At 43.0% G+C, this 26,772-nt stretch overlaps 1 protein-coding gene and 1 long non-coding RNA gene across 7 annotated transcripts in view; one reads left to right on the top strand and one right to left on the bottom strand.

The window, feature by feature from the left end:
- Positions 1-26,772, bottom strand: part of GRID1 (glutamate ionotropic receptor delta type subunit 1) — a 700,182-nt gene that overhangs the window by 205,904 nt on the left and 467,506 nt on the right. The window lies entirely within an intron of this gene.
- Positions 13,773-19,027, top strand: LOC309370815. Its single transcript, XR_014168700.1, has 4 exons — positions 13,773-13,808; positions 13,967-14,015; positions 16,349-16,511; positions 18,752-19,027. It is a non-coding gene; the product is annotated as an uncharacterized lncRNA (long non-coding RNA).

The following is a 26,772-nucleotide window of genomic DNA, read 5'->3' on the forward strand; positions in this document are numbered from 1 at the left end:
TCCAATTTAATATTATCCCCTCCCTGCCAAAAATATTCACAGCATTTGCTAACGGCAAAGCGATAGCATTCTGTCAGAGATGGAAGCACTGATCATTTTGAAATTTGTTAATTTTTAATATTTCCATCACAGAATGCCCTTTCATTGAAATGGTAGCCCGTTAAAATGACTTACTGGGAAAATGTACAGCATCCCTGGCGAAATGGACGCAAATATTTGCACAAATTAAATACTACAGCCACAGCTATAAAATGGAGGGGAGTACTGTTGCTGCCACTACTGAGGAACAGAGATGATCCCTGCTCTCTTCACAGTCTTGAAAAAGGTGAAGTGGTTCCTTTTCTGGGTCTTGGATTGGTTCAGAAATCTGAGAGCACCAGGCGAGGGGGAAATCCCCAAAAGACAATGGATCACTTTCAGATTAATCCAAGGACAGCTTCAGAGAGCTTGCTCCTCTGTACTGACATGCCACAATGCTTTGTATACATTCCAGGCTTGTATGTGTGTGTGTCTCCACCTACCACCAATCTTTCTTTCTTTTTATATGCCTTACTGCATTATTGCTCAATGGTAGAGCATCTATTTTGCATGAAAAGGGTCCTGGCTTCAGTCCTTGGTATCTCAAGGTAGGGGTGCTGAACATTCTTGTCTGAAACTTGGACGAGCTATTCAATGTTGACAGTCCTGAGCTACATGGACCAATTACCTGACTTGCAACAATATAGTTTTCCATAAGATGTTCCAAGACTCTCTTTGAGTTTCTTCCAATTTTGTCCTAACCAGGAACCTCAAAATCTGCCTCACATTTTCACTTTAGGTGAAATCTAGTCGTGAGTCAATTTGAGGACAAAACATCCCTTCTCTCTCCTGTCTACGGTGGCATGGATAAAATTGCCTTGGCCGAATGGGAAGTCAATGGATCTGAACAGCTTTCTATGTGGAAACAGCAGCCATGGAAAGACATTTGAAAGAGGTTTCCATGTGGCAGCCATTCTGGGCATGCTGGCCTTTCTTCCTGTTGCACCGAGGACATGAGCGAATTTTCAGCACATGAATATTTCAATGTCGCGGTGGAGAAAGACAAGAAGCAATGTACAAATAAAGCATAATGTACATGAAGAAAAACCACTGTCCTGTCACAGTGAGAAATTGGTCAATTGCAAAGCACTTTCCATTAACCATCTTGCTTACAATGTACATTTTAATGCAGCATTTAGGAAGTGAAAACAATGTTTATGTACATACTCCATCAAATCTAAAAATGTGCCATATTACACACTATAATTAGCAGTGGCTTGACAAATTAATTAGACTCATTATTCCCTGCATTCGCAACTGCCACTTAACACATTTTTTTCCCTCTGTGAAAATATCCTCCAAATTGCAACCATTATTAAAAATGAGAAATGTCATTTTTTTTCTCCCTTTGTATGTTGCTTAGGTAGTGAAATTTAGGAAGATGAAAGAGAGAAGATATAATTCGGAAAGAGTGTGCAACAATATTGCATAGTTAAAATAATCAAAGGCAAGGGGTTTCATCAGTAAGTTTCCACAATCACCAAAGGGATGGGGGTGTCAATCAAGATCTGACCTTGTCCATGTAGGCCACATCCTGCACTAAGTGTGAATGTTACACAGTAATACTTCCGCAAATGTCCACCTTGTCTAGTGTCCATTTCGGCGAACATCCGTGGGAAACCCAGAAGTACCGGAACGGGTTACTTCCGGGTTTGCCACTCACGCATGCGCAGAAGCACTAAATCACACTTCGCGCATGCACAGAAGCACATACCACTCTGTGTGCGTGCACAGACACGGCGCTTTGCCCTGCGTCCTTTTAGGCTAGTGGCTGGGGCTCTGGAATGGATCCTGGCCATAAAACGAGGTACGACTGTAGTGCACAAAAGGGGGTAGCAACTGTTGCCAGATTTCATGGCAACATTAGTTCCAATGTAACATACAACTGTTTCAAAACATCACTCATGGGAAAACACACTTGGGAAAGAACAGTTTCAGTAAGTCATGAAGAAAAGATGAAGAAAACCCCTGCCCAAGTGGTTGTCCATGTCAGCCTTCAGAGCTGCCACCAAATCCTGCCTACAGCAAAATAAAAATTAGGACAAAAAGATAAAAAAAGTTCAACATGGATATTTACACATCCCTGCCTACAACTAAAATTAACCAAAGATTTTTTTTTTAACTCTTCCTATAACCTCCCCCTTCAATTATGCTTTAATGCCTGCTGAATGCTAAAGCTCAGTGGATGGAAAGTCTCAGCATAGACTGTAGGCCTGATCCTGCTGTAATGTATTTCCTATTGTTTCTTTATTTCAGGTAAACCCTTCAGCACAATAAACTTATGGTTGGGTATGGGACTCTGTCCAGGCCTCAGGAACACGTCTGCCTGCACCACACAAATGTAATCTAGTGTTAATAGGTTCAAGCAATCCACCACACTCACAAAAGACATTGTTTGCAAGGTTAACGTAAAAGGAGTTCTGTTGGATTAGACTAAAAGGCCCATCAAATCCAGTATCATATTCTCAAGGTGGTCAACCAATATACCATGGAAATCCTGCAAGCAGCTCATTAACTCAATAGTTCCTTAGCAACTGATATCCAGAGGCATATGAGGTATATCTGACTAGCCGCAAAGACCAACCTTATCTTCCACAAATTTCCCTTTTAAAGCCATCCAGGTTGGCTTTAACGCCATCACTAAGTCTCACGACAACCAGTTCCAGAGTTTAGCTGTTTCCTGTGTGAAAACGTACTTCCTCTTATTTGTCATAACTCTCTCACTATTCCCCTTCACTGGATGACTCTGATTCTAGTATTATTAGAGACTGAGAAAAGTACTATCTCTCACTATGCGTAATGGTATATATCTCTATCTTGCCCCTGTTACTTCACTCCCCCCCCCCCAGTAAAAATTCCTGATTTACTCAAATCAGAGTTGCCCCAGAACCTTGATTATTTTGGTTGTCCTTTTCTGCATCTTTTTCCCCGCTCTATTTGTTGTCAGGCACATTCTCCCCAGATTGGGTTCCAATACCCACCACAAGGAAGGACATTGCTACCATCCAGTGTCAGAACCAGTGCTTCAGGGAAGATGAAACGAGACACAGCGTTTTAGAATTCATTTTAAATGGAACAGACCAGTAGTACTTAACAACAGGAGTATCCAGCCTGGTGCTGTCCGGATATTGTTGGACTGCAACCTCCCTCATTCCTGATCATTAGCCATACTGGCTGGGGCTGATAGGAGCTGTAATTCGACATCATCTAGATGGTACCACATTGGATAGCCCTGGTTTAGAGAAAGTGATTTATCCATCCATTTGAGTTCAGCAGAGCAAGATACATTAATGCTGGAGCTTGAAAGAGCTGCAGGAAAGTTGTTTTAGAGCTGAAGCCATTTCTATTTCTCCCCCACTCCATTTAGAGTCACCTTAGAAGGGTAGCCTTGTCTTAGGCAGACTCTCCCTTCCTTATTTCTTTCATCCTTTGACTGCACATCACTGTGTAATATTAATTCACATGCAGATCAAGCATTTACTTCCTGTTAGCAGAGATAAGTCAGTCCAACAATGCAATCGAATTTCTATGCAAGAATAATAATAAAATTGTCCACTTACAGATTTTTTTAAATAAAAGGGTGGAAACTGTTTAAAGTGTGATACATTATGCAAATGCTTCTTCTGCAAAGCTTGAACTGAACAAAAAGATAGTTGGACAGGGATATAAGAGGAGTGAATACAGGGAGGGGGGACCCCTGAATGTCAGTAGAAGTATATTGACATTTTTTAAAAAAATGCTTCCATGTATTCAGCTGAGAAACAGAGCCCTTAAATCCATCAAATGGTCCAAAGGCACAAAAAATTGGTCAAAATATCAGTTTTGCTTTGGGTCTGACCATGTAAGCTGTTTGAAACAGAACCAAAAATAAGCCACTCTGAGGATGAAATAAAGACATTAGGGTGAGCACAAGGTGGTCACAAAAAACATCTCTCTCAGATCTTGTTTTCCCCCTCTTCCCTATAACGTCTAGAGCAGGAGCAGGGATTATTTTCAATCCCAGCGACAGCATTCCTTTCTGGCCAGTCTTCTTGGAGCCACATGGCAATGGTGGGTGGAGCCAGAAGCAAAAGTGGGTGTGGCCCAATGGATGTGACTCCCTCCTTTGTTTAGGAGGCTCCATTCTAGCCTTCCTTGCAAAAGGCAGAGGTTTCTACTAGTGCTGTGCCAAAAAGTCTGCTACCTGTGCAAAAGAAGCTTCTGTTTTTCTGCCTCGTTCACAGAATCCCTTTAGAATTTTGGTGGGTGCAAGGTTTTGAGTTCACCTTATTGTCACAAGGGGGCTAAGGGTAGTAGTGTGTGTGTCCAAATATTATGCCAAGTGCTGTCATTCCATGCTCTGTCAATTTTTGTTTAAAACTTTCAGACAAGTGGGTTTATTTCTACCACATCGATGAAGAAACTGTTCCACAACTTAATTCATCTCCGTCAGAAAGTTTTCTTTCTTAAAATGTGAATCTTTTAGTTTTGACTTGTTAATCCCCAGAGTGTTTTACTACATGATTCTGGTTCCAGAATAATAGAATAATTCTTTTTTTAAAAAAGCTATTCCATTCACACTATGTTCATAGTGTTTGAATAAAACTGAGGTCTTTGTATCTGCATTCATTAACCACCATGTTAGGCTTGTCTGTCACTGGCAGGAACGCATCCCAATTTTCCTCAGTATGAAAAGTTGTTCAACTATTTTCCTGTCATACTGATAAAAATATAAGGATACACAGAAATATAAGGATACCTCAGCCTTTTATTCAATGTTGTCAGTTGTCACCAGCACCCACAGTTTGCACCTTGTCAGTGCACACACCAGGCTTCAGTGATGGGCCTGAAGTTATATTTGGATTCCTTGAATAGATACAGAGGGATATTAGTCATTACTTTGCATATCTTCACCCCCAAGTGAAATAAAGCCAAATGACATTACCCTGGCCTCTCTCCATTCTCCCTATTGAAGGTATCCTTGTCTTACCCTCTCCCTCCAGTGATGGCTGGTGCCCATTAGAACTGGTAGGGCAGAAAGCAGATCAACAGTTGGTAGGGTCAGAGACAATGACAGGCAGTGCCAACCATAGGTGCCAACTCCCTGGGGCCCTGGGTGCCTGAGCATCCACAAAATTCTCCATGAAGGGGCTGGGCACCCACAAACTTCGATGCCAGGGTCATGCACGCTGCGTGGAACCTACAGCCCTGGGTGTTAGAATTCCTGCTCCATGATTGCGGTCATGGGATTGCTGTTTTTCACATGATGGTGTATGTTTTGACTCCACAGAGTGGGAAATGATGGAGACAGGATGTTTGTGTTACTGTGTTCCGGGAAGGGGGACTATCATCCTTTGTTTTTTCTCTTTGCTATCTGATGCTAGAGAGAAAGGGAGCCATGTTACAGTGCTCCGTGTGTGTTTATATGTAAATAAAGTAGATTAGCCAAAATGCTGAGTTGCTGAGATCTGTCACGCAAACTGCGAAAACACTCTGCAGATCCCTAAGTATGCCAATGTCTATTGGCATCGGTTGCTGTGATGTTTGGGCAGAAGAAAGCTTTTGAAGCTCCCAAAAGAAAGACCAGGAGGGAGAGAACATGCCAGTTGGGCATGTGTCTCTGCCAGGGTCCTACCTGTGTGTAGGACGAGCTCCTGACACTGGGCACCCATGGGGCGTGCCCATGTTGGCACTCCTGGTGCCAACTAATTCTGGTTTTGTCCTTGCTGAGTTGTGCAAGGGCAACCTCACATTCATGGGACATGGAAATAGGGAGGCAGGTAGGTAAGGGCTGACTGAGGTTGGTGGAGGAATATCTCGCTAGCCTTTATAGATTAGCCTCGCTGCTCACCTCCCTCTGTTTTCTCCCCCTCCACCAAAAGATTGCAGGGACCTTTTTTTCCTGTTTTTGTGCTCCTGTTTTTCTCATACTATATTATTGATAATGTTTTAAATACACAAGCCTGGGCCCAGTGAACTTTACAGTTAGCTACTAGGTCTTGGGTTTCTCAAACAGCAGGCTGCTCATGCTGCAGGAAAAACAGCTTTCAAAATGGGCAGCTGAACTGCAAGCCAAGAGACAAACATGGAGTTCTCAATCCAGTGTTTAGCTTGGAACGTGGAGGCAGAGGAGGCATTTGCATGAGGGAATCAGGAAGTGTGGTGGGGAGATTACTTAACCTTCCCCCATTTTAGTTTGCAATGCTTCTCCCTTAATCACTTCCCCCACTTTCTCCCCAGTGAGTTCCAGTAACAGAAATAATGTCCAGCAGTAAGAAGAAAAAAAGTTGAAGCATGCAACCTCTCCAGCCAATTCTGCGTTGCAAATTTCCCTCCTATTGTACAGCTTGGATTTATGATCACTTCCTTTTTTCTTCTTTGTTAAGCACAAAATGTAGAAAATGTAGTATAGAAGGTGTAAAAATGAATAAGCATTATAAAAAACAACCCATTAACTGACAAGAATGAGTTTAGGAAATGTGTATTTTTGAAAGTAATATATAATTCTGTCTCAAGGGGAACTTCAAATACAGTTTATTATAAGGTACACCAGCCTGCCTGTCAAAGGAGGATATACGGTATATATTTTTAACCCACTAAGCATGCACAAAGGAATCTGTTAGATTCCATTTAATAACACTCTTAACAATAATTTTAGTAGGATTGAAGTCTAGCTGGTGCTTCTGGCAGTAAGATTCTCCGGACTAAATTATTATTTTGCAGTGCTGTTTTTGTTTAGCAAACAATTTATACATGTGTCCATTGCTCAAAGACTGCAGCATCAACTGGTGATATTTATGCATAGATATAATCACCAGACAGACCTTTCAAATCCCTTCAAACACAATGCTTTTCACTGGACAGCTCCCACATTCATTTGCCCAGGTTATCAAGTTATCAAGTGCTGTGTGTGGTTGTATGAACTGACCATTAAGTTTGGCTTAACCTAAAAATAATGCTAAAAATCAAAATATAGGATCTGCCATTAAGGGAGGGATCAAAGTGCATATTGCACACTAACATCTCACAACAATACTGAATGCTGAAAGAACAGCTTCAAAAACAAGTGTCAATGGTTTGGCTGGAAGAAACTCCAGAATGGAACACACAAGAAAGGAGGTTGCCTAAAACATCCTTTTTTTCAATGAAACGTTTACCAGCATGTGTATATTCTTCAAGAGACACCCAAAATGGAGATTGCTAGGGCTGTCAGATAAAAAATGGCAAAATTCTGCAGGCCTGCAATGGAAGTGTTGCTCTGGGAAAGAAAGGACATCTGTTACAGTCTAGGGAGACGTCATGTTCTAGAATGAAACAATTCTCTATCACAAAGGAGCCACCTAGCAACAGTAGTTACACTTCTGGCAAAAGGCAAAAATAAAGGCGCTTGACTTCTCCCTGGCTCGCGCTGCACAATTATTACAACAATTAGGCTGCATGCAAGCCAGGAACACTTAAAACACACCCACCCCAGGAATGCTGGGATCTGTAGTTTGTTATGTAGCTCAGTGAGCAACAAACTACAGCTCTTGGGATTCTTTGGGGTGCAGGATGATCTTTAAATGTATGCTGTGCATGCAACCCTAGTGGATCCAGGGGAATCTATGGAGGAGGGAGTAGCTCTCCCTCTCCCTTTTCACTGGATTCTATTCAAAGCTACTCTTTGTCACTAAATTCTATCTGCCCTTGAACTGGCTATAAGTTTCTAGTCTGCTAAGTTCATTGAAATCAACAGAGCAGTGCCATGCATGTAAAAAGGTAAAGGGACCCCTGACCATTAGGTCCAGTCATGGCCGACTCTGGGGTTGCGGCGCTCATCTCGCTTTATTGGCCAAGGGAGCCGGCGTTTGTCCGCAGACAGCTTCCGGGTCATGTGGCCAGCATGACTAAGCCGCTTCTGGTGAACCAGAGCAGAGCACAGAAATGCCGTTTACCTTCCTGCCGGAGTGGTACCTATTTATCTACTTGCACTTTGACATGCTTTCAAACTGCTAGTTTGGCAGGAGCAGGGACCGAACAACGGAAGCTCACTCCGTCGTGGGGATTTGAACCGCCGACCTTCTGATCGGCAAGCCCTAGGCTCTGTGCTTTAACCCACAGTGCCCCCCGCGTCCCACCATGCATGTACAGGGGCTTAATTAAAGAGGAGATGATAGCCTGAAGGATTAACATGCTGCTGTCATAATCATAGAAACATAGACTTGTACAGTGGGAAGGGGCCAGCCTTCCCCATCACCATCAGTGCCATCTGTGCGTATGGTAATTTACACAGTGAAAAGCAATCATTTACAATGCTATTTAAATCCAATATATCTCTAAACAACAAATTATAAGACAAAAAGGAGGAGTGTGGTAGCCTTTGAGCCTTCATCTTAGCATCTGAGAGGCATCTGCCTAGACAGTGCTGGAAACAAATTCTGGGTCAGGAGGATGAACTTTTGACTGCATCCACTACGCGCTCAAATTTTGATGGATACAGGAACTGAGAGAGATGAGCACACTGAATTGCAGCTTGTAGGAAGATTTAATTCCTTCATTGCACGTGCCAAATCTTTCAAACCCCGATTTTCAAGCAGTGGTACTTTTTTGTAAATTGGCTGTGATATAATGGATACAGTGCTAGAATAGGGAGACCTGGGCTTTAGTGCTGCCCGGCCATGAAACTCATTGTGTGGGGCTTCACCAGTCACAATTTCACAGCCTCCCCTATTGCACAAAATGGTTGTAAATACAAAGTATGGCGGTATCCAGTGTGTTCCCTTAGAACTACAACTCCCATCATCCCTAGCTGGTCAGGGATGATGGGAATTGTAGTCCAAAAACAGCTGGAGACCCAAGTTTGGGAAACACTGCCCTACACTAACAATAGGCATCCACCAGCAAAACAGGGGAAAGGGGGGGGGATTTTTGGTAATGCTGTGCCAAAATTTGTCCTCCAGGTTCTCAAAAGTTTTCTTCCCCTGCAAAAGATTTCCTGCCTCTTTTTCATGGCACTTTAGAATCTAATCAAAATTTCTTTATAACTCAACAGCTTAGCCTATCATTGCAAGGTTGCTGTGAGCAGTGTTTTCCCCCTCTTTCCATTAAACCACGGGTGTCAAACACAAGGCCCGCGGGCAGAATCCGGCCCGCCAGACCTTGTCATGTGGCCCGTGTAGCCGCCGCTGGCCGCCAGCCTTCACCTTTTATTCTCACATTTATTTTTTTTGACACAAGAAAGCTGCCTCTTCAGCGCATGCGCGGCAGCCTACAAGCCAGAGAACGTCTGCCCTCTAGTGGCGCCGGCCGTTCTACACAGGAAACCTCCACTTTACATGCATTCAGGAAACCTCCACTTGTTTTTATATTGAGCGCATGCCATCCTGTGATGTGACAGATCCAACGGCTGCCTGAACCCTTCTCTCCTGTACTGTAAGTCCTACAGATACAACCGGCCCTTTGAGGGTGACCAAACTGCTGATGCGGCCCCCGATGAATTTGAGTTAGACACCCCTGCATTAAACGTTCAACCAGTGCTCTGCAGCCTCCCCAGATGCTATGCTTCCTGATCTGAAAGAGCCCCATGGGGCAAGTTACCTCTTGCTGTGAACTTTAAGCAAAAACTGGAAAGCCAGAGAGACGGGCTACCAACTGACTGAGACTAGTGGGGTCACTGATGTTTTTAGAGGAAGCTCTTCCTTTATCTTTAAAAAGAGTCTTTTTAAAAAGTAAATAAATAAATGTATATTTTTAAAAAAACAAAGTGGGAAATCAACCACCTGGTGTTGTAAGTGCAACAGGCAGCCTTGTCATCTTATCCTTAAAGGCCTGTTGTTGTTATTATTACTATTTATTAAAATTATATACAATTGTATTCTAAATCAAAGTAAAGTTATCACACCACCGCAAAGCCTTTAAATAATGCTTGGTGGTGGAGTGGTCAGCCAAAGCTAAAACCATCTGGATAATCAGTGAAGCAATTATATAAATACTTTGCTGTGTCCATAGTGCACTATACTCATTGGTTTCAGGCATTCAACATTTTTTAGCGCTCTCTCTCTCTCTCTCTCTCTCTCTGTATGTGTGTACACACAAATAAACAAAGATAAGGAGCATAAATAAATACTATTATAGCAGGTTGAAAGCAGTAAAAGGTTGGACACTATCACTGAACTTATTGTTCCAAAACATAACAAAAAATACCCATTTCTCCATAGCCCTGTTAGGCTGATTTATATGTATTCTTTTATAATATGCTGGCTTAATCATAGTTACTATGGACCAATTTTTCTCAATTAGTTCAGCTGCAGTAGGAGATATGCTCTCTCTCTCCCCCCCCCCCCCATTTTTAGTTATGATAATCTTAGCAGCAGTTATTAGGTTGAAATTGCTTCTTGATCATCTTCCAGAATAACGTATTTTAGATAACCAAGCAGAAATATTTAAGGTTCAAAGGGTACATAGGTGCTGGGGCCACAGCAAATCCTCCCCTCTCCAATTTTTTTGAGGAGAGGGACCCTTCATTGTTCAGAGGGCACTTGGCCCCACCCCCTGGACCTTTGCAACTTTGTGGGACATTGCACACATGATGTCAGAACATCATGTGAGGCCCCCTCAATTACTTTGAGAAGCTAGTGTCTCTGAAAGTGTATATGGTATCCTAACACATGAGAGATATTAGCCTGATGTGATTTCCAAAATATTTCTATTTGAGAACAATTCCTGGAAATATATATGTAATCTGTTTTGTTTAATCCACATCTAAATATTTATCTGACCCTAACTTGTGTAGGGACATGATGGGATTGTGGGTTAAACCACAGAGTCTATGACTTGCTGATCAGAAGGGCGGCGGTTTGAATCCCCGCCACGGAGTGAGCTCCCGTTGCTTAGTCTCTGCTCCTGCCAACCTAGCAGTTCGAAAGCACGTCAAAGTGCAAGTAGATAAATAGGTACCGCTCTGGTGGGAAGGTAAACGATGTTTCCGTGCGCTGCTCTGGTTCACCAGTAGCGGCTTAGTCATGCTGGCCACATGACCCGGAAGCTGTACGCCAGCTCCCTCGTCCAATAAAGCAAGATGAGCGCTGCAACCCCAGAGTCGGCCACAACTGGACCTAATGGTCAGGGGTCCCTTTACCTCTTTAACTTTACCTAACTTGTGTATTCTATTCAATTGTAATGTTTTAAATACCACTGCTAGAGGGTTTTAGAATAGTTCTCCTTTAGGTCTGCTGAAATTATATTGGAATGGAAGTTGTCCCAAACCCAGTTTCATTGTCACCTGGTTAATCTCTTATCCAAATCTTATACCCGTTTTCTCATAGATGTATTCTGCTTCTGATCCAAACTTAACCAAATGTCATAGAATCTTGCAATTATGCCTTTATATAAAGGAGATATAATTATAATGTCTCATGTTCTCTTTCTTGACTTCCACATATTTTTGTATTGAAAATATTAATTTGAAAATATTGGAAATGTGGAGGCCTTCTTCCTTCCTTAATTGTGACCTCAATTGACAGAATGACATCATGAATCATTCTGTATTTTGCCATTTCTTGAAATCTTTAACTACCCAAGATTCTGGATTTAGAAATTATAAAATGGAAACGTTAAAGCAAACAAACCCACAGATATCCTATTTTTAATTTCATACCCAGTAGCTAATATTGAAGGAAGAATTTCGAATTTAGAGTCCTGATAGCTTTCTTTAAACCATAGGCGATATTTAAGCTTCCTCTGCCTCCAGTACAGCATTCAGCATTTTTACTGCTTTCCGTGGATGTACATAATTGACCAATTTGATCACTGGGCATAACATTTTGCCACTTAATCAATAAAGCAAGTCAAATGTTGGAGGGAGTGGGGAAATTGGGAAGGGGGCAGTGAAAATCACCGCAAGCTTTAATAACACAGAAAGCCCTGACAGTAAACATGTCAGTTCCTGCTATTGACATTTTAAATAATGACAAGTACTGCCTGAACACCTCGAAGTCTCATTCCTCAGTGATTAGATGGAAGACCCAATCAGGTCATAATTTATACATACAGGATGCATAAACATAATCAGAAACAAACCTAGATAACAAAAATGCATCTTTAGTTCTAAGTTTAGCACTGTGTGATTTACAGCTGCTCACAAATGATCTAGTGCCAGTGACAAGGCCCAGACAAATAATTGGGTGAGACTGGCCTACTTGAAGTCACTTCTATCTAGCAGGATTTTATTTTTTATTTTTATTTTTACAAATGTTCTTCTCAGATTTATTAATGAGCTGTTCATGAAGTAGACTTCAGTTTTAAGGTCTTTTTGGGGGGTGTGCAAAGTATTCTAATATTGCCTTTAGGGTCTGACACATAAGATTTCTGTATGCACATTTAATACAGTGGTACCTTGGGTTAAGAACTTAATTCATTCCGGAGCTCCGTTCTTAACTTGAAACTGTTCTTAACCTGAGAGACCACTTTAGCTAATGGGGCCTCCCGCTGCACAATTTCTGTTCTCATCCTGAGGTAAAGTTCTTAACCCAAGGTACTATTTCTGGGTTAGTGGAGTCTGTAACCTGAAGTGTCCGTAACCCGAGGTACCACTGTATAGGTTTGTTAGGTTGTATCCAATGGTGAAGGGACGTGGGTGGCGCTGTGGGTTAAACCACAGAGCCTAGGACTTGCCGATCAGAAGGTCGGCGGTTCGAATCCCCGTGACGGGGTGAGCTCCCGTTGCTCGGTCCCTGGTCCTGCCAACCTAGCAGCTCGAAAGCACGTCAAAGTGCAAGTAGATAAACAGGTACCGCTCTGGTGGGAAGGTAAACGGCGTTTCCATGAACTGCTCTGGTTCGCCAGAAGCGACTTTGTCATCCTGGCCACATGACCCGGAAGCTGTATGCCAGCTCCCTCGGCCAATTAAGCGAGATGAGCGCCACAACCCCAGAGTCGGCCATGACTAGAACTAATGGTCAGGGGTTCCTTTACCTTTACTATCCAAAGGTGAAGGAGAGCACCTTTGCCCATGCAAAGCAGGGATGTCTTTTGTCTATCTACCCTACCTTCTGCATCCTCCTTCTCCGCAGACACAATAAACCTGCCCCTGAGGACAGGCGTACCCTCCAGAATAGTGTGAGATATGGGGCAGAAGGCGCCCACTCAGTGGAATGCCCCCCATAAGATGTTAAGGAAATAAACAACTATCTGACTTTTAGACGACATCTGAAGGCAGCTCTGTATAGGGAAATTTATCATGTTTACTGTTTTTGATGTTTTAATTTGCTGGAAGCCACCCGGGGTGTCTGGGGCAACATTTAATTCCCTTTCCTCCATAATATAGAGACTATAGAGTCCCCACTATCAAACCTTGGACTGTCAATCATTTAATTTGGTGATCTGTATTGATACTGTATTAGCAGTAAGGTTTCAGATGTTAGGGAATGCATCTGTGAGCAAGTCAGTCCTCTTCTCAAACCACATCACTGGAATGGGAAAAATACATATGTCTTCCTGGAACAAGTAATTGTTGAGTTCTGGGCATCACAAGTAACTACATGGGAGAACTGAACTAATTTCACCTGCTTTCTGGGGAATTTCCTTGTGAAACTAAGGATTATCACACCAGCCTGCAACCTTCAACTCACCTTCATGAATGTCTAGTAACCAACTAAGTTAAAGAACAAAAAGGCCTGAAGCAAGAAAGTGGATTGGTGCAATGATTGATGATGTCACAAAGGCACTGCTTTTTACCTCAGTAAAATGACCACACAGGAATGGGCAACAGCAGAGTAAGGACTCAGCTACATTAGTAAAGAAACAGTGATTTGACTGCAGTATGAACAAGATGGTGCCAGAGAGCAGAAAATTTTAAAACATGATTTTCCATAGATATTTTTTCCTTTTGTTAAAACAATCTAATTTCTGACTTATTTCCCCCCTGTTTTAGATCCATCCCAGGACTGCAAACAAGGGGAGAGTGATGTTGGGGGCCTACGGTAAGTTCCTCTGGAAGTGTACAGAGCGCTCAAAGAACGGTTGGGAGAGTGGCAGAAAGACTAAGAGGAGGAAAAACTGAGTCAAGCAAGCAAAGAAGGAAAGCTGGCACTGGCTCTAGAGCTGCAATATTTAGTTGATAAATCAGTAAGTGGAATGAAACACCCGATTAACCAGACAGGACCCCAGCAATATGTATAACATAAATGCACATATAATAGAATCACAGCACAGTTCCTTTTTTATAATTTATCATCTTATATAATTGGTCAGCTACTGCCTACCTGAAGCCAGGTGGCCCCAGTTAATAAAATGCTGACCCGCCACTTCCTGACTGCTTCAGTGGGTGCTTGGAGCTGAGAGTATCACTCAACAAGTAGACTGAACTTCTGCACCAGGGAAGAAAGAAAAGAAAGAAACCCACCTGCGCCTCTACAGCCACAGCAGGCGCTGTAACCTTCCAACATTTCGACTTCACCCCCAAAGGCGCACTCCTTTGTCTCCCGAGACAGATGGATGCCAATTTATCAGCCTACAATATATATATGAGCATCCTATTCTCTTAAGCATGCATACAAATCCACAAGCTATAAACGTCCATTAGTGCATACCTCAGCCATATGTTATCTTATTTTTATCTCTCTCAGTGTGAAAGTACTAAATAATTCTGTTTAAAATTTCTTCATGTAGCGTTCTATTACTAGCTCTCCTGTAATCAAACAGGGTCACTGAGCAGCCAAAGTCTATACATATTTCTATACATATCCCAATCCATTTAACTGGTGTCTTGCTAGTTAATCGGGTCCTCCCTTAAAGAGGGCATGTATTGTGGTGAGACCTGGACAACAGGCACCCTGTGTTGTGGGGTGGGTGGGTTCATTTGGTCAGCCACAACACCCAATTGGTAGGTCCCTCAAAGCTGGGTACAATCTGGCCAATGGGATGCAGTCCAAATGATGCAAGGGACCTATTTATGCCCATGCATGTGACCCAGAGCTTCCTCTTTCGGCATATGCATTCGGAACACCCGTCCACCTCTCCCTACTTTTAGGGCTTGTTGCTCTTGACCTTGCTATGCCGTCGTCTGTGGTTGGGACAGGGGCACGGCAGGAATTTCTCCCACTCGACTGATTGGCTGGTGCCATTTGGGTTTCGCCTGCCATGTAGCAAATCATCACAACTTGTAAAGTTGCAGACAGGCTCTGGTTCAGGTGACAGGGATGGGAGAATGCTCTCACCATCCCTGTGTGAAGGGTATTCCATTAAAGGAATCCAGGGACTTGATGGTTTGGTCAACCCCTGAGAGGGGGATGTGCCCGTGCCTTAGTCCAGGGGGACATTTGGGTGGGGGAGATACCCTGCTCCTGGCTTTCCACTTATCCAGGTGTTCACCCTTGGCTGACCTATGCTGGTGCCCTGGGTCAGCACTACCTGCATGGCAGGGAGCTAGTCGAACCAGAGCCTATGCAACCAGTCACTTTCTGTAATCAATAAAGTTGTGGCCTAAATTCTGCCAAAAACCAAACCTAAACTTTGAATAAAGTGTGAATTTATTTAGGGGGGAGGTTTCTGGGTCTGAACATGCAAATAACGAAGTTTCTATTCTTTACTTCATGGTAGATGTGCAACATTTGAAAAAAAAAACCAAACTCCTCACACTAGGTTAATTGAGTAAACTTAATATATTAATATAGTGTATTTTATGATAGACTTTATTGTTCATACAGTGTGTTGTTTACGCACTGTTGAACCATTTTGGTAAAACTTGAGGGGAGGGGGAGCTAAATTGTTTCATTTTAATCAAAGGCAAAATAAGGCTAGAAATCCACCCGTAGGATTAATCTCAGTAAAATCCATTGTGTTGAGATTAAAATGCAGGGATACATTGCATTAACCCAGATGGTTAATAAAGCAGGGATACATGGAATTAACCCAGATGGTTAATAAACTTTGCACATTGTTTGGAATTAGGATAACAGCAAATGGCTTCTTGACTAGAAGACAAATTGTTTGTGAATTGTCAATGCTAGTGGTGTGCTAAAACTACTCACATATTTTTCCACAAACATTTTTGGCAGTTGTAAGAACACCCACCCCCTTCTTAATGATTTTTGGCAACACTCTGGGGGGAAAAACAAACAAACAAATGTTTTCTTGTTTTTTGTGTTTTGTTTTTTACATTGTTAGCATTCTTTCCTTTGGCTTGTTCTCAGAGACATTATTAGGCTACATCACATTGTGACAACCTAATGGGTTAGGATCGCATGTGTGATTTGCTTTCATTAGTGTTCACTTTCAACCTCTCTTATTTTCCCTGAACGACATTACCATGTAGTCCAATTTGATTGGGTATGTAGTGCCAGTTGCATGATACCTAACTGACTGAGCTCACCAGCCACTGACTAATTCAGCAAGGAGAAAGTTGCAGCAGTTGGAGGAAAAATGTGACACTGACACAGCAGTAGGGGAAGCAATGGTGTCAAAATGTGATGAGAAAGGTGAGTACAGTAGTACCTTGGCTTAAGAACAGCTTAGTTTATGAACAACTTGGATTAAGAACGCTGCAAACCGGGAAGTAGGTGTTTTGGTTTGTGAACTTTGCCTTGGAATAAGAACATGTTTTGCTTCATGTTGAGTGTGTTCCATTTGTAAATTGAGTCCCCCGCTGCTATGGGAAAGCATGCCTTGGTTTAAGAACAGACTTCCGGAATGGAATTGGTTCGTAAACCAAGGTACCACTGTACCTGTAAAGCCTAATTTCTAGCCCACCAAATTAGCTTCTTTTTAGAATGTTGCAATTAAAACTGGGGAAGTTGCAGCTTAGTCCTCATCAGTTCACCATCGTTGGGTGGGCAGTGCAACCGACCACTGGTATTCAGACACACAAACATTGAATATTAAAAGCTTGTTAATAAGCTAATAAACATGTTTAAATAATCTCTGTGTTATATGCTGACTACGTCCTGGCAATACTAAAAATGATTAAATTCTCTTCTCTTACTACCTGGGTACAATAATATGCATGCACAAAGGAGTGAATGAAGGGCATGTTGCACATACAATAAGCCAACTAAAAAATGATTAAAACATAAGCTTGAAATCACTTACTCTGCATTAGTATGATTAATGGAGCTGGTCTATTGGTAAGACATTGCAGCAGTCCTGAGAAATGGCACAATTACTTCTTTTGAATAGGAAAGTTAAAAGACTTGTTACTAAAGGGCAGTGAGTACCATTTGGCGGTTAATTAGCACTTCTAGTGAACCGCACCATTAAACACTGTAAACATAATTCCCAACCTGATCACTTTCTGACATCCCTATTGGTATGAAGTAAATTGAAATGAATGGCAATATTGATTGCTCCTCTGTTAATTAAAAACTGGCAATCATTCCTGAAATTTAAAAGGTGATTCACTGACCACTTATGTCAGCTTTAGTCGGAGTACAAGGTACCATAAGAGCCAAAGGGTTTGCCTTTTATCAACTTAACCTCGTAAGAGAACAACCCTGTAAAACCAGTGTAATAAATTAGCTATTGATAAAAGTAAGGGCTGTAGGACAGAGATAAAACAAATTTAGAGGAAAATATCAAGAGAATTCTTCCTGCAGTTTACTAATAAACAAACAAACAAATCCCTATTTTGATTTTATATTTTTTACATTCCCAGTAATGGCTCTTCAGCTCTGGAAAAAAAATGATCGCCTAGTTTCCTTCCAGCGATATAATTCTATGGTTCTAAAAGAACCATAGAACTGATAGGTAAGCAGAACTTCTAAACTCAAGGGAAGACTAGCTCCAAGAAACAGATGTTCAAATCAACATTTCAAAATGCCAGAGTGAATTTTTGAAAATCCAGTCAATTCCAAATTTCTCCAACATTTCCAAAGAGCTGCCCCCATCTGCCTCAGCCTCTGAAATTCACTAGAAGCAAAACAGAAGCAAGAGAACACACGAGTGACCAAAAAGAAGGGGTGAAATGCAATTCAGCTGGAAAACCAGGGTTGAGAAGTAGAACTGACAGGGCTGGTACAAGTGATTAAGTTGCCTGAGCTGAGTGATGTCGCCTCCTCTTCCAGCCAGTGGCGTAGCGTGGGTTGTCAGCACCCGGGGCAAGGCAAGTACCATATTTTTCACTCTATAAGACGCACCAGACAACAAGACGCACCTAGTTTTTGGAGGAGGAAAGCAAGAAAAAATATATTCTGAATCTCAGAAGCCAGAACAGCAAGAGGGATCGCTGCGCAGTGAAAGCAGCAATCCCTCTTGCTGTTCTGGCTTCTGGGATAGCTGCGCAGCCTGCATTCGCTCCATAACACACACACACATTTCCCCTTACTTTTTAGGAGGGAAAAAGTGAGTCTTATAGAGCAAAAAAACAGTAATTTGCGCCCCCTAACCCTGAGTGAGCCAGGTAGGGGCAGAGAGCTGCGAGTGCGAGCGCCCCCCCAGATGTTGCGCCTGGTGCGGCCAGCCCCCCCTGCACCCTCACTGCTTCCAGCTCACCAGCCCCATTTCCTCTTCACTCCCTACTTACTTACATTTTACAAGTGATTTAATGGTGGTAGTCTCTCTGCCTCCCCGCTTTGCTCTCAAAAACAGCCATGAGGCATTCTGAGCAAGGTGGTCAGGACTGTGGATTGAATCCAGATTTTCCTCCCATAAGTAAGAGCATCCCTTGAATAGGATTATTCTGCCAATTTCTTCCTTCCCTTTCAACCCCGGCACCCTTTTATAGATATACTGCCAGCTGAAAAGAGAATGGGAATTCAGCCAAAAACACCTCTTTCCCTCTCTGCCAGCAAGATATCTCTGCCAGATCAAAAGTCTTCAATGGATGGAAGAACCCTTTCCACCTGCAGAAGGCAAAGGGTAGCTTCAACCCAGAAATATGAAAGCATTCACAATTTAGGTAGGGGAAGGCAACAGAGAATTCACTAACCTCTGATGCCGAATTAAGGACTGAACACAAGTCAAGTGATCATACATGTAAAATAAATTGCACTTTTCAAAATGTTCAGACCATTAACATCCAAAGGCTTCTTTTAAACAGCAAGAGACTATTTACTATTGAAAAGTGTTATCACTGAGTGAAATGTTGTTTAGTTAATAATCTGATTTTAATAGACAAATCAATTAAGCAAAGCATTTCAAATGTATTTTCATGTAGTCAAGGCCTCAAGAATCCAAGGAAAGTGTGAGATAACGGATAGCTATTAAAATTTTTACGTTATTAAAAGGAAAAGCTATCTTATCCCCCCCCCATTCTCTATAGGTAAAAGTTAAAGGTAATGGGACCCCTGACCATTAGGTCCAGTAATGGCCGACTCTGGGGTTGCAGCGCTCATCTCGCTTTATTGGCCGAGGGAGCCGGCGTTTGTCTGCAGACAGCTTCCGGGTCATGTGGCCAGCATGACTAAGCCGCTTCTGGTGAACCAGAGCAGCGCACGGAAATGCCGTTTACCTTTCCGCTGGAGCGGTACCTATTTATTTTCTTGCACTTGATGTGCTTTCAAACTGCTAGGTTGGCAGGAGCAGGGACCGAGCAATAGGAGCTCACCCCGTTGTGGGGATTTGAACCGCCAACCTTCTGATCAGCAAGTCCTAGGCTCTATGGTTTAACCCGCAGCGCCACCCGCGTCCCATAAAAAAGTTAAAGGTAACTATTCCCTATACAGTAAGAGGAAAACATAAGAATTAGAGAAGCCTTAAAAGTAAACATGTACCTTTAAGAGGCCTCTATTTTTTACTTTTACCAAGATATTTTGACTAGCAGCAGGAACACAGTTACTTCATTTTACCTTTCTTGAGTTCAGGCTGCTCACAGGTAAATTTTTGTTTGGAAAGTTTGAAGAAAATCCATTCAGTCACTTTGGAAGTTAGCAGAGCATGAAGGCTCAGATGGTATATATTTTGTGCTCTGATAGCTTAATCTAAACAGTTTTTGAAAATTCAAAAACAGGGAAGGAATGCTAAGTTAGGTAATACTCATACGAACAATTACTCCATGGGCTACAGACTATAATTCTCTTTCAGCTCTCCTCACAACGTAAATAGAGGTAAAGTGATGCAAACAGACATGCAAATTACAATTTAACAGCAGTCCTATTTAAATAACACTTACCCTTGTTGCAATTGTGAGTGTATATACTCAAAGCGTGGACATTACAAAAGAGAAGATTCTTCTGCTTAAAAGTCTCTGGATATATAATACATTTTTCCTTATATAAATACAGCCTTTAAAAAGAGACCTTTTTTTTGAGGGGTGATGGACACAAAGGCACACTCAAGTAGATCATACTAAGTGTTGGCTTACAACCTATTCATACATGTTCAAGTGATGGTCTGCATGTGCTAATGAACCATCACAGAAATTAATCACCACAGAAATAACCTTAATTTCATTACACACACATTGTGTTCATTGGAACCAGTGCACACAATTCAGCAATCAACTCACACAATTCAGCATCATTAAGCTCCAATTCATACACTCCACGAGGCGTCACAGAGTAGAGGCACAGAACCCCTCCTTCCACCCCAGTATTCCATGCTCGATTTGTCTCTCTCTTCCCAATTGCCTGTTGCCATTGTTACCACCAATACTGAATTTGTTGCAGAATCTTGCTGCCAATGCTATTGCCAGTTTCCCTCCGATTTAATTGATTCTGCTTTCTCTTTCCCCATTGTGTTGCCTTTGCTTTGCCCCAACGCCTCTGTGTTGACTTGGCTACTGATTCTTTCGGGTTTCAATGCTTCTCTAGCACAACTGTAGCAAAGAGGAAGGTATGTAGGGGAAAGCCATCCTTATGTGCCTTCCTCTGCATTTAAACCAAACATACCACAGCCTACCAAACAGCTATGTGAAGGGATGAGGGGAGTGCAACAGCGGTGGGGAAAAGCATATCTTCTCTTCCATCATAGCCAGTAATATCTCTCTCTGTGAGAATGAGAATGTCCCCCAGCATACAGTGTCTGCTGGGATGCAGACCCCAACCACTGCATATGGCCCTTGGGGGCAAAAGGTTGCCTACTTTTCATGCACACAGTTCAGGGGTAAATAATGTAAACAGTACAAGGGTCAATATTTGGAACATTCTGTTGCAGCAGGGTTGCATAACCTCCCCCCCCCCGCCTGCCAAAGCAACTTCTGCCAGCAATCAATGATCTTCAGGAATTTGCCTGCTGTGTTGAGGTCGTGTGTGTGTGTGTGTGTGTGTGTGTGTCCTTTTGACGAGCTGGTGCTGTTGAGTGCCATTGTTGCATTGGTGAGAGGAGAGTGCTTTTGTCCATTCTTTCCAAACCAGCAAGATTATCAGGATGCATATCTCCCCCTCCATCTGTTCATCATTTTTGGTTTTGCCATCTGTTGAAAAATGGCCCCATCTATAGTGGGCACTGTTCTTTGAATTAATAATAATCATTAATAATCATAATAATTTTTACTTATACACCACCCATTTGGCCGGGCCTCCCCAGCCACTCTGGGTGTCTCCCAACAGAATTTTAAAAACACGATAAAACATCAAACATTAAAAACATCCCTAAACAGGGCTGTCTTCAGATGCCTTCTAAAAAGTCAAATAGTTGCTTATTTCCTTGACATCTAATGGGAGGGCGTTCCACAGGGCAGGTGCCACTACCAAGAAGGCCCTCTCCCTGGTTCCTTATAACTTGGCTTCTCACAGTGAGGGAACCACCAGAAGGCCCTCGGAGCTGGACCTCAGTGTCCGGGCTGAACAATGGGGGTGGAGATGCTCCTTCATGTATTCTGGGCCAAGGCCATTTATGTTGGCACCATTGTTATAAAGTATTTAAAAGGATTAAGTTACAGGAAGAAGCACTCCACCCTGTTTCCTCTCTAACAGGAATAAGAATGGTAGTACCAGCCTTCTCATCTTAGTGCCATGCCACAGTGTGGGACCGTGGAAGCTAGCCTACTGGGGCACACCTCCTCCCTCCCTCCCAAGCACAAGCAACTTTTCTGTCCCACACCTTCCAACCTGCCCCTGTCTCACCAATGAGGAGCCTCAGTTTGTACTTGATAACAGGAATGCAAAAGTTCTGTATTTCTCTGAAACCCAGAAACACACACAAACCTACAGTTCCTATAGAAAGAGTTGAAAGTTGCAATATACACAGAAGCCACCTTCCATTTTGTCCCAATCCTCCTCCCATTTTCACAAAAATAATTGCAGGTGAGCAAGGAAAAAACAGATAGCAAAGAAAAATGTACTCTCTCTCTCTACCAATGTGCTTTCTTTGCAAATGGTGGGGTCTCATTACTGAGCAACCATGTGCAGAGAACAGCGGAGTGGAAGTCCAGCCAGCCAGAAGAATCTCTGAGGTGTACTTGCCTGGAGGCAGAATCAGCATCCAAAGTTAGGTCGAGTCCTAGGGTCGGGCAAACAGCAATCCGTGTGGTCAGATGCTCCAGGGGTCAAGGAATCCAGTGACCAGGGGGTCAAGGATCAAAACGATCAGGAAGCAGCAAGGTAGGGCCAGGAAATACAAGTGTTGTTACCAGTATCTTGCAGCTGCTGGAAGCTCTGCTTAAGAAGGCTGGAGCCAGCTGGTTCTCATCAGGGCCTTCTCCTCCTTGTCCTTGAAGGCTGATAAGCTGCAGGTGGAGTCACTCTGCCTTCTCCCCCTTCAGGCTGCTTTTCAACAGGCAAAGCTGACTCCTGGCCCATGGCAGGGTGGGACTCAAAAAAGCAGCCACACCCTTCTCCTGACTAGCTACACAGAATTTGTTTTGAGGTGTGAGTGTGGCCTTAGGGCAGGCTTCCTCAACCTTGTCCCTCCAGATGTTTTTGGCCTACAACTCCCATGAACCCTAGCTAGCAGGACCAGTGGTCAGGGATGATGGGAATTGTAGTCTCAAAACAGCTGGAGGGCCGAGTTTGAGGAAGCACGCTTTAGGGAAATGTACTGAACATGCTCTTCAAGGCGGCCCTATAAAGCTATCCCTGAGATTGCTGGAAAGATCTCGTAACAACAGATGGAGTAGGAGCCTTTCCATGTAGGGCTGAATTTCAGCCAGCCTGATCAGTCACAGTTGTTGTTGTTGTTTCTGCTTAGAGACACTTGGGAGAGACCTCTTTGCAATACAGTGGTACCTCGGGTTAAGTACTTAATTCATTCCGGAGGTCCGTCCTTAACCTGAAACTGTTCTTAACCTGAAGCACCACTTTAGCTAATGGGGACTCCTGCTGCCACCACACTGCCGCAGCACGATTTCTGTTCTCAACCTGAAGCAAAGTTCTTAACCCAAGGTAATAATTCTGGGTTAGCGGAGTCTGTAACCTGAAATGTATGTAACCTGAAGTGTATGTAATCTGAGGTACCACTGTAGTTATACTTCTGGATTACAACTGGTTGCAGAGACTCAACCAGTCAGAGAACAACAGATCACCAGAAATGTTTTCAGAGCTCGTCAGACAGGAGAATAAAGTGTGTGTTGGACAGGAAAGTGGGTGTGGCCTTTATATTTTGGAGGGATTTCTTAAAGAACTGCTGAGGCGTTCTGGGGGATGGAGTGGGTCTGCCCCTGTAGTTCTAGCTCCAATGACAACATACAAAATATATTAAAAAGCTGTGCACTTGCTTTTAAAACAGTTATGCTCTGTCTCCACTTCCCACTCTGGCTACATAGCTCCCCTCCTCAGTAATGAAATCCAGCTCTTCCCACGGTTGGCATCCTAAATTGCAGATTGTCAAACACTCTGAGGCCGCTTGCGATGTAACACACAATATAAATATCACACATTATTGAGAAAGTTGTACACATATTGCGCTGGAGTTCTGATTATTCAGCTTCCTCCAAAACGGTGCCTCCTATCACAAGCTGATTTCAGCCCCTTATTTCAGATTCATCAAGTGATAAAGGAGTCATGTAGGTTTCTTTCTTGAACAGTAATTTCCACTGACAAGCATTTTCTAAGTGATAGAACATTTTGAAAAGGCAAATTGAATGAAACATATAGGAGTAAAAATTGTGCCATTTCCCAATCACAGTGTGAGGGGCACATTAAATGAAAAGGAAAAATGGGGAGGAAAAGTTTTCAGTTATATGGCAAAGTTATGTGAAAACATGCGCAGAGGCTACAGAAACAGTACTTTACAGTCAGAGATCACAGATTAAGTGGGCTCAAAAATGAATGGCAAACTATCCACTCAGTCATTTCCACTATTTTTTGTTTTGTTTTTTATTAGATTTCTATAGTGCCCTTCATCTGAGGAGCATTGGGCAGTTTACAATATAAAAACAGAAGAATGCATAGCATCAGTGGCGTAGCGTGGGGGTGCAGGGGGGGCCAGCCACACAGGGCACAACATCTGGGGGTTAGGGTTAGGGGGCGCAAATCCACGGGTTAGGGGGCGCAAATTACTTGCCTTGCCCTGGGTGCTGACAACCCACGCTACGCCACTGCATAGCATAGTAACAAACAAAAACAACAGCCCTTCCACACACAGTTTAAAAGGTTGTTTAATTAGCCAAAGGCATTGGGGGAAGCTGCGCGCTGCCAGCAGACGCCACCAGATCACTGCAACATTGGGAGAAGCTGTGCACCACTAGCCAGCACCCCCAGATCGCTCCCTGTGCGCAGCGGCAACTCTCCCCTCATGCCACTATCCATGTATTAGACAACCCCAGTTTTTTGACATGATTTTTGTGTCAAAAAACCTCATCCTATACACGGGAAAAATATGGTATGTACTTACATTGTACTTATACCACAAGCAGCCTCAGGACATAACTGTTTCACACTCAGATATAACTAGGTTCAGTGCCTCTTGGTGACTAAACTATATAAAATGTTGACACTATCCATACAAGTTTAGTGGTCATGGGCACCTGGTGCAGTGGAATCTAGCCTAAATGAATCCCATTGTGCGCTTTCAGGTGGTTGATTGATTTTATAACCTCTGTAGCAATTAATCCAGAATGCGGCAGCTAGACTGGTGACTGGGAGTGGCTGCCGGGACCACATAACACCGGTCCTGAGAGATCTGCATTGGCTCCCAGTACGTTTCTGAGCACAATTCAAAGTGTTGGTGCTGACCTTTAAAGCCCTAAACAGCCTTGGTCCAGTATACCTGAAGGAACGTCTCCACCCCCATCATTCAGCCTGGACACTGAGATCCAGAGCCGAGGGCCTTCTGGCGGTTCCCTCATTGCGAGAAGTGAGGTTACAGGGAACCAGACAGAGGGCCTTCTTGGTAGTGGCACCTGCCCTGTGGAATGTCCTCCCTTCAGATGCGAAGGAAATAAGCAGCTATCTTCTCTTTAAAAGATTAATTTATGAGCAGAGGGCGATGTATAGGTTACAAATTTATTGTAATGTATGATGGTGGCTGTGATGGGATAATGAGCTACTTGTGCGTAAAAGCTTAGTCCCTCAGAGTTTGGGAAAGTCAGTAAACCTCTGTCTCTCACGGAGCCCCTTGAGCATGGCTCCGTCAGTCGCTGGCAGAATCCGACAGTGGGCGTTTACGGAATCTACTCCAGCATAAAAGCTCCTTGACGGAAACGCGTCGTCTGGACTCTCGGCGCGACAGTTTCCGGCGAGGGGTGGGAGTACCTATGGGAGGACCTGGAACTCCTCCGCTGCTATCGCTGGAAGACTGCCTGAGCCATTCCTCCGTGTCTCTCTCTTTATGATCCCCCCTGCTGGTGCCTTCCTCCGCTGCTGAGTCTCTCCTGACTTGTGAAAGCCCCTCCACCTCCTGCCTATCCGATGGCAGTTCCCTGACAGTGGCTTTTGTTTTTGTCTTGCTTTGGTTACTGTTTGTTTTTTGTAAGTTTTGGCGATTTTAAATTTGGAGGTTTAAGTATCATATGTTGGTATGGGAAACTGTCGTGTAATGGGCCAATGGCCGTAATAAAGATCAATCCAATTCTCTTTAAAAGACATCTGAAGGCAGCCCTGTTTAAAGAAGTTTGTAATATTTAATGCTGTATTGTTTTTAACACTTGATTGAAAGCCACACAGAGTGGCTGGGGAAACTCAGCAAGATGGGCGGCAGGGGGGAATAAATAAATTATTATTATTATCATCATCATCATCATCATCATCATCATCATCATCATCATCACAATGTTGCTTACCATTAGTCCTCCAATGAGGATATCTGTTCAAGATGCTGTGTGATGGCCTTAAACTTTCAAAACAGTAAAGTGCCATAGGAGGTTTAAACAATGAGAAATGCCTTTAACGTAATGGGCTGGAGGTCCACCAAATTTCGCTATTAAAATTCTGCATGCTAAATTCCAAATGCAAAACGTGGATTGTTCTAAATGTGAACAAGTTACTTCAGAACTCAAATTCTGCTGTTTTAGATCTCTTGATTTCTTCCAACTGTCAATTTAATGTCACATGATGAAAAAAATTGGCAGGTTACCAGTCAAAGGATTTCAGATGGAAAATACATGTCAGCTATTAAATACTATACAGTACTAAGGACCATTACATGTCAGTTATCATATGCAGGGAAATATGGTTGCATTCCATTTATCAAATATTATGACATATAATGATAACATATAAAAATGCAATATAATGAAAGAAACCAGGTTAATTGGTTCTGCACATATCGTTTCATCCACACACATTACAAGCAACATGGAATCTCTCTCCAGGGAAGTGGCTCCCATTCCATTGGGCATATGAAGGAGACCTGTGGCAACGAGGACTCAGTAAAAGGATAGCAGCTTTCACAAAAGGCCAGGAGGAAAGGGGGCTCCTCCCATACGAG

This window comes from Podarcis melisellensis, assembly GCF_964234715.1.
Source record: "Podarcis melisellensis genome assembly, chromosome: 5".
Classification (NCBI taxonomy): Eukaryota; Metazoa; Chordata; class Lepidosauria; order Squamata; family Lacertidae; genus Podarcis; species Podarcis melisellensis.